The following is a 9,247-nucleotide window of genomic DNA, read 5'->3' on the forward strand; positions in this document are numbered from 1 at the left end:
TTAATGAAATTAAAAATGGAGCTGCTGCAGGGCCTGATGGAATTCCTGCTATTTTGTTAAAGAAAGTAGTTCATTCTATCGCAAAGCCACTTGCAATATTATTAAGACAAAGTGTAGATACAGGCAAGATTTATGATGAGCACAAATTAGCACATATTACCCCTACTTTCAAAAGTGGATCAAGACTAGAGGCAAAGTCAATTATAGGATCTTGTGAGTCTAACATCACATATTATGAAAGTGTATGAAAGGGTAATGAAGAAAATATTATGAAACATTTAATAAAAAATAATTTGTTTAATAAAGGACAACATGGTTTCGTACCCGGAAAAAGTACACAAACCCAACTGTTAGTCCACCGTGAGAACATATTCAAAAATATGAAAAGCGGAAATGAAACAGATGTGGTTTTTTTAGACTTTGCAAAAGCTTTTGATAAAGTAGACCATAATATATTAGCGAAGAAAATTAGAAAACACAATATCGTGGATAAAAGTAGGAAGATGGTTAAAAGAATTTTTACACAACAGAAAACAGATAGTTATTGCAAACGACCGAGAAATCGGAATGAAGGTCAAGGTATATCCGGTGTGCCGCAAGGTACGGTGTTAGCTGCAATACTGTTTGTTATTATGATTGAAGACATAGACAATAATGTGAAGGACTCGGTAGTGAGTAGTTTCGCAGATGACACAAGAATAAGTAGAGAAATTACTTGTGATGAAGATAGGAACGCTCTACAAAGAGACCTTAACAAAGTATATGATTGGGCAGAGGTAAATAGGATGGTATTTAACTCTGATAAATTTGAATCAATAAATTATGGAGACAGAGAAAGAAAGCTATATGCATATAAGGGACCTAATAATGAGACCATCACAAATAAGGAAGCAGTTAAAGACCTTGGTGTGATGATGAATAGGAACATGTTATGCAATGATCAAATAGCAACTCTGTTGGCAAAATGTAAAGCAAAAATGGGAATGTTGTTACGGCACTTCAAAAACAAAAAAGAAAAGCTGAACACATGAGATTATGCTTTATAAAACATATGTTCGTAGTCCACTTGAATATTGCAATATGATATGGTACCCACACTATCAAAAGGATATTGCACAAATAGAGTGTACAAAGGTCCCTTTACAGCTAGAATAGAAGAAGTTAAGGACCTAGACTACTGGGAAAGACTACAATTCTTAAATTATATAGTCTAGAAAGGAGAAGAGAACGCTACATGATAATTCAGGCATGGAAACAGATAGAAGGAATAGCAGAAAATATCATGGAACTAAAAATATCAGAAAGAGCAAGCAGAGGTAGATTAATAGTGCCCAAAACTATACCAGGAAAAATAAGGAAAGCACACAGGACATTAATCCACTACGCACCAGCATCGATAATGCAGCGTCTATTCAATGCGTTGCCAGCTCATCTGAGGAATATCAGGAGTGAGCGTAGATGTGTTTAAGAATAAGCTCGACAAATATCTAACAAACTGCATCCCAGACCATCCAAGATTGGAAGATGCAAAATATACCGGAAGATGTACTAGCAACTCTCTGGTAGACATTAGAGGGGTGCCTCACACTGAGGGACCTGGGGCAACCCGAACAAGATGTTAAGGTCTGTAAGGTAAGGTAAGGTCTCCTCTCTCTCTCTCACGTAACGTAATCCCGGATTAACCAACCTCCGCGTTAACTTAAGATTAGGTTTTGTGGCGGTAATTATTCCGTGGCGGCTTTTCTTATTCCTTTTGTTCTTCTTCTTCTTCTTCTTCGTTGGATACCGTCGCCTTCGTCAGCGCGTCGGCGAAGAAGTCGCTGAATGATGGAAGACGAGAGAGAGAGAGAGAGAGAGAGAGAAAGTCGCTGATGTTGGTATATAATTGGGGAAGGAAGTAATTGATTCCTTACTATAGTAGATTCACATCAACCATGCATTTGATGTCTAGGCCAGTCCCTTACGACGCTCCTGATTGGCTGTTGATAAGCCAATCACAGGGCTGGAAACTCTCAGTCTCTCTCTCGAATGGAGAGGTTCACATAGGCAGGGCGGTATTTCGGCCACCTCTCCGGAGTGATACTTTTGAAAGACGTACCCCTCAGAGTTGAACATAGATCCTACCCATGTGAACTCTCGAGAGAGACTGAGAGTTTCCAGCCCTGTGACTGGCTTATCAACAGCCAATCAGGAGCGTCGTAAGGGACTGGCCTAGACATCAAATGCACGGTTGATGTGAATCTACTCTAGTTTGAACAGTGGATTTCCTTTTTATTGTATTTTTATTTATTCCTTATTTTTTCTGAATTATTATTCAGAAGAACCTAATGTCACGCCTACAGCGCACCGCACGAGGTGCACTGACGGCACTAACCCCTAGAGGAAAAGTTTGGTCGGGTTTCTAATTAAGCGTACGAAGCACCGGCCTCGTTTAGCGAGATCGTATACCTCTCTGCATTGTCTCGTTTTCTCTTCGAACAGCTTATTTCCTCCCAGTACGGACTGTTTAATGCACCCCTTCCCTCCCCCGTCCCCCCCCCCCCCCCACCCCCCCCCCCCCTTCCACATCCCCTTCCCGTCCTTCCCTTCTGTCTCCTGCAGTTGTGTGTGTGTGTGTGTGTGATTTTTTTTTTTTTTTTTTTTTTTTTTGTGTCTCGTAGAGGGGACTTGCAATTCACTCGTGCAGTTCACTGTCTTCAATTTTTTAATCTTAGTTTTTCCTTTTGTTAAATGGAATCTCCTTCATTCACTCCCGTTTCTTCTTTCTTTTGTATTATTATTATTATTATTATTGGAGAAGCAATCCACAGTTATGCAAATGTACATATATTTAAATTAAAAACAGCAAGGATAGCTTTCGGGAATCTGTACAGATTCCCGAAAGCTATCCTTGCTGTTTTTAAATTTAAATATATGTACATTTACATAACTGGGTTTGCATTCTCCCATTTGAGACTCGTGCTACTATGATAATTTTTCAATTATTATTATTAATTATTTTTCTTAATTATTATTATTATTATTATTATTATTATTATTATTATTATTATTATTATATGCTATAAGAAGACCTTCATTGATACAGGTTTTATTGGAAATAATGGCTATTTCAGCCGAGTTTATTTTGTATAGAAGTTTCTCTATTCTTCTTAGTACAGAAGAAAAGTCAGTAATAAGATGAATAGAGAAACTTCTATACAAAAGAAACGCGGGCTGAAATAGCCATTATTTCCCAATAAAACCTGTATTATTATTCATTATTATTATTTATTATTATTATTATTATTATTGACCTCACATGTTTTATCCCTTAATTTCTTGGTGTTGTAGGCTTTCTGTATCTGGCTCCATCAATTGTCTGATCTTTTCTACCCATTCCGTCCTCTCTGTTATATTATTATTACTATTTTTATCATTATTATTTTTTTTAATCTCCGTGATCTACTTCCGTCTCTTCCTGCCGTTGTTGGGAAAACCGGTGCTTATTTTTCTTGCTGGCGTTTTTAGATTTCTGTAAAAAAAAAAAAAAAAAAAAAAAAAAAAAAAAAAAAAAAAAAAAAAAAAAAAAAAAAAAAAAAGGACTTGAGATGGTTTGTCTGTCCGCCCTCAGATCTTAAAAACTGCCGAGGCTGTTGGGCTGCAAATTGATGTGTTGATCATCCACCCTCCAATCATCAAACCTACCAAATTGCAGCCCTCTAGCCTCATTAGTATTTGTTTTAATTAAGGTTAAATATAGCTATGTTCATGCGTCTGGCAATGGTATAGGACGGGCAACCACCGGGCCGTGGCTGGAAGCTTCATGGGGCCGCAGCTCACACAGCATTATACGCTGTACAGAAATCTCGATTGCGCCGGAGACACTTCCGCGCATTTTCAACTACTTTGTAATAATTCTCAGTCATTCGTCAACTCTGCATTTAATGAGAACCCTAACTACAAGTGGAACCTTGAACCCGACATCAAACGAGAAACCTGACAAAAATAGAGATCTGAACTCGGTTATAGATGAGAAACGTTACCAATAACTAAATGAGAGACAACACTAAAATCCCTACACCGCATGGAGGCTCTTTCTGTGATTCAGGACTTCAGCTTCATTTGAAGTTCATCTATTATTCATGATATGAGGCTGCATTGGCGGTGCTCTTCTCTCTCTCTCTCTCTCTCTCTCTCTGCTGTAAGACACTCGTTAACCTAATTCCGCTTTTGTTCTCCATTATTCTTATCCATCATTAACAATTTTTGTCTCTCTCTCTCTCTCTCTGTCGTCTCGTCTCTCCTCTTTTTCAGTCTCTTCGTCTCGTCTCTCTAACAAACTCCCTCTCTCTCTCTGCTGTAAGACACTCGTTACCAGTTCGCTTTGTTCTCATTATTCTTACATCATTAACTTTTGTCTCGTTTCCAATCTCTTCTCTCTTTTTCGTCTCTCTCATTCATGATCGTTCGTCTCATCTCTCTCTCTCTCTCCTCTCTCTCTCTCCTTCTTCTTATACCAGTTCACTCTATTCGGATTATTTGTATATTATGCTTCGTCTTAATTTTTTTCCAGTGTTCCCTCTCTCTTCTTCTTCTTCTTCTTCTTCTTCTTCTTCTTCTTCTTCTTTCTTTAGCAGTTCACTCCATTCGTATTATTTCTACATTATGTCTCGTCTCAGTATTATTTTGCAGTGACATTTCTCTGCAGAGAAACGGAATATGAACAAAGTTCTTATGCTAAGCGTTATTCTTAAGCTTGAACTTCTTAAAGAATGCGGGACACAGAATAGGCGTGAAATCCTTCTTACTCTTAAACTTGAACTTCCTAAGTATATGAGCCAGAATATGGACGAAAGGCATCATTGTAAAACTTAGTTTTAGCACACGTATATTAGTACGAAAGTAATACGAAAGTTATAATTTCCTCCCACAAGATATAATCGCGTCAATGATCATTATTTGAATTACGATTAAAATCGAAATATCCTCTTCTGTTTCGTCACCCCATTCTCTCACTCAGTGGGTCTTAACCTTTTTATGACCACGCTCCCTCTAAGAGTTGGTCCTTCCCTCCACGCCCCCCTTGCATCTCTGAGTCAAATTCCCCCCAGATTTAAAGGAAAATGAATAAAAAAAAAAGAATGAGAAAGAGAAGGAGTTTCGAGGGATAGGGAGAGAGGTCAGTCATTACAAAACAAGGTCAGACCAACGAGCCTAACTAGAGTAGTAGACTCAAGGAAAGTAACGTTATAACCCGATATTTTTTCCATTTTTTTAAAGACTTCTGAATATTAGTTCCTCACTTCAAGAGAATCACGAATATAATTAGAGAATTTTTTTTTTCATTAGGCCTCGCGACTCCCCTGGCAATTGCTGACGACCCCCTAGAAGGGGCGCTGCGCCCCCCAGGTTAAGAACCGCTTCTCTCACTGAACAGACAAACACCACAGACCTACTTTTGAATTTTTTCGTTAAGAGAATGAATATAATTAGAGAATTGTTTTTATTTTTCCTTAGGGCTTGCTCCTCCCCTGGAAATTTTTTGACGACCCCTAGAGGCCCCCACCCCCCCCCCCACCCCCCCCCCTTCCCCCACGTTAAGAACCACTGCTCGTCACTGAACAGACAAACACCGCAAGACCTTTTTCATTTCGTTCCCCAGTCGCAAAAAAGCGAAGAGACGGTACTTTAATAAGACGAAAAATAACCTTTACTATTGTCATTTTCCGGACGACTAAATCACAGCGGCATCCAGAGAGAGAGAGAGAGAGAGAGAGAGAGAGAGAGAGTTTGTGTATAGCTCAGGTGTTTAATCAAGGGTCGACGTTGCGGACAATTTCTTCTTCTTCTTCTTCTTCTTCTTCTTCTTCTCCTTCTTCTTATTCTTCTTCTTCTTACCGCAAAACTGTTTTTTCTCCCTCTTTATCCTCCCGAGGTCTTTTGTTGTTTTATTCTTTATTTCCAATGTGATGTCTCTCGTTTTCTTCTTCTTTTTTTTGTTTTGTTTTTTCCTCGTGAGGGTTCTGTTGTCTTCCCCCTTATTTCTTTCCTTGTGATGTCTTTGTTGTTTTCCGTTTATATGTTTTGTTGAGTGAGAGGTCTTTCTTGTTTCGTCTTTTTATTCTTGTTGCGTTTCTCACCTTTTTCCTCCTGAAGCCTTTGTTGTTTTCCTCATTCTGTTTTTTCTTTAATTACTGAGCACTTTGTTGTTTTTCTCTCATTTTATTTCCTCGTGAGGTCGTTGTTGTTTCCCGGTTACTTTTCCTTCTGAGGTCTATGTTGTTTTCCTCTATATTTTTCCTACTCCTAAGGTCTTGAAACTTTTTGTTTTTACTACTGAGCACTTTGTTGTTGTTCTCTCACTTTATTTCCTTCTAAGGTCTTTGTTGTTTTCCTCTTTCTCTTTTTTTCCTACTCCTGGTGTCATTGTTGCGTCCTTTAATTGCAGAGTCGTGGAATTGTTTATCTATTTTTTTCCAACATTTTATCGATATGGTGCTAATTTGGTATATGAGCTGAAAAACTGTGAAGTCACCTTATAAGGTACTTAAAATACTGAAGGGAAGTCAATTCATACACCTTTGAAATGTTTAAATTTATTATTTATTGCAAATGTGTCAAGTGCATGACACAGGGCTCTTCCTCTTCAATAATCAGCTTCTCCTCCATACCTGGATGGGAAATACAGAAATTGCACGTTAGTGGTGAAGCATAAGAATTAACTTTAATTATATAGGTAAGAATAATATGGCAAGAAGCACTTATACATAGGAATATGCAAACTGTTACCTTTCTGTAAGTAGGTCAAGACAAGAAAAACCAAGTATGACAACTATATCAAGGCTGGATAATCCTATCCTGAAATAATATAATATCCGTGTAAGTTTGCATTAAAGGAGATTCTTACAATTTTATGTTGACTTATCCAGAAATAACAAATGGTAGCTTACCACTATGTACAATAAACCCATGAACAACCTTCAGTAGAGTTGCGAAACCACTGTAAGGACAAGAGAAATCTTTACTATTAAACATTCGTGAATATCCGTACTCTACCGATGGCAGGTAGGAAGGACTTTAATAGGCAGCGACAAAGGCTCAAAGAGATTGCTACGATTACCATTCAGTATTTGCCCCAAAAAATACTTGGTACTCACCGTAGTCCATCCGAGCAAGAAGGGATTGAAGTCAATGCTTAGGAGAACGTGACTTTTCTCCACAAATCATCCACTAAGGTGAGTCAAAGTCGAGACGATGATGAACAAATCAGTCGTGGGAGGCAGAGCACCTCCAGGTGGCCACCAATTACGCCGTCCAAATTATGGAACCAAGGGAATACTTCACAAATGCCTCTTGAGGGACCCTTGATTCTTAATAACATTATCAGAGCCTCGTCCAAGACATCCTCCAGGAGGACAGGCTCACACTGACGATGGAAGACGGGCTCATTGGCATACGGGTATGTGGTGGGTCCTACAGGATAGCTCACTGCCCTAATGCTCTGACAGGACCGCCCGGACTGACCGGACTGGCAGAACTGCCTCGACTGCTGAGACTGCTTGGACTGCTAGTACTGACTTCTCACGCATTCGCCGGTCTCGACGTTTCCTCGTAAACAACAAAAAGAGGAGGAGTCAACAATTTGCCGATCATAACTATGGCAGCAGGAAGGACTGTAAGCGGTGCCAAGTATTTATTTTTCTTATTTTGGTAATACTGAAATTCCATATTTACGAATCCTTCCTGCCGCTGTAAGCAAGTACATTAAAAATTTATTTATTCTGTATAGTATATAACCTGAATTGTTGATTGTTTTGTCGAACACCAATGATCAAAGTAAGGAATTTAAGATCGTCTATTATATCGGCCCATATTGATCTCCCATGTACTTTTGATTGTATACAGTACAGGCAACGTGGAATACTGTCAAAGAAAGCAAAAGGTTTCACGTTTCTGTAACTTCTTTGATAGATGTCATTGTCTTTATGTTTCTGTAGCTTGTTTGATAGATTGTCAATGGAGGCAGGACACTAGAAGGGTTAGTAATATTTCTTTGGACAGCAAAGACATCAGATGTTTTATATTTTTAACCAAAGGCCGACGGAAGAGGCAACCTATTGTCCTTGACGTAAAAAATGGTTGGGGTGGCGGGCCGGATCGGAAGGCAGTTAAAGCCTAATTATAAGAGTTAACTTTTAGCATAATTTATTGGTACCATTAGTCATCAAAATATTTTCCTAATTACCTGTGAGATACAGCACCCGAATCTATACGTTTTCCATTAAGTAGGATCGTTATAAATATTTATGATTACTTTTCAAGAAACTTGCAGGAAAATATAAAACAAAATCGTTATTTATGATTATGACATTTTCTTACAAGTTCCCTAAAAGTAAACAAAGACTTCAAACCATATTTCTCCCAGTTACGGCGGCCGTTTGTCTTCCAGATTTAATAAAACCGATGATTTTTCATTCTGGGTCGTTGTGAGATCACAGTAGCTCCTTCCAAACTTGGGAGTAAAGACTACGTAGGCCTCCTTTCATTTAGAGCTCAGGTTATATTTATGATGAATCATTGTTATCTGTTTGTTGCGAGGCTGTCGTTGATATTTCCTTTAGTCCCTCATATCTCTGTTGTGTAGGAGTATCTAGCAAACTAGGATGTGACTAATGATAAGCAGCGCCTCAGTGGCGTGGTTGGTACGGTCTCCGCCTGCCACCTCGGTGGCCTCGAGTTCGATTCTCGGGCATTCCATTGAGGGGTCAGAGATGTCCATTTCTGGTGATAGAAGTTCACTCTCGACGTGGTTCGGAAGTCACGTAAAGCCTTTGGTCCCGTTGCTGAATAACCAATGGTTCCATGCAACGTAAAAACACCATACAAACAAACAGTAATGATAAGCAAGATCTTGGGTAAACATTTAGGAAATAAGATTAGGTGTTTTAAATCGTGATGTGTTCAGAATTTAGGTGACTATTTTTCTCATTATCGTCCGAGGTAATCTTGCTATTGGCTGTGATTCTAGATTTTTATGAAGGTTATATGGCTCTCCTAAAGATATTTGCTTACCATTTTTTTTTATCAGAGTTGTAATAATAATAGTAGTTGGTATTTGTAAGAACTTATCTATCTCGTTTCAGTTTTACTAATTTTTTCTTGTTTTCAATTTTGCTCATATTTTTCTCTCTCTTTTTTTAATACTTTTTCCCACATGCTTTCTTGACGAGTTACTGGACATCTGCCTCGTATTGGGGTAGTGCTATCA

The 9,247-nt window shown here is 38.6% G+C and overlaps 1 long non-coding RNA gene across 1 annotated transcript; it reads right to left on the minus strand.

Moving 5' to 3' along the window:
* Positions 1-6,559: 6,559 nt before the first annotated feature.
* LOC135221291 (uncharacterized) lies at positions 6,560-7,727 on the minus strand. The gene is made up of 3 exons (XR_010315898.1): positions 7,137-7,727; positions 6,930-6,979; positions 6,560-6,650 (listed from the first exon to the last, which is right to left on the minus strand). It is a non-coding gene; the product is annotated as an uncharacterized LOC135221291 (long non-coding RNA).
* Between the last annotated feature and the right edge of the window lie 1,520 nt (positions 7,728-9,247).

Source organism: Macrobrachium nipponense, chromosome 20 (genome assembly GCF_015104395.2).
Source record: "Macrobrachium nipponense isolate FS-2020 chromosome 20, ASM1510439v2, whole genome shotgun sequence".
NCBI lineage: Eukaryota > Metazoa > Arthropoda > Malacostraca > Decapoda > Palaemonidae > Macrobrachium > Macrobrachium nipponense.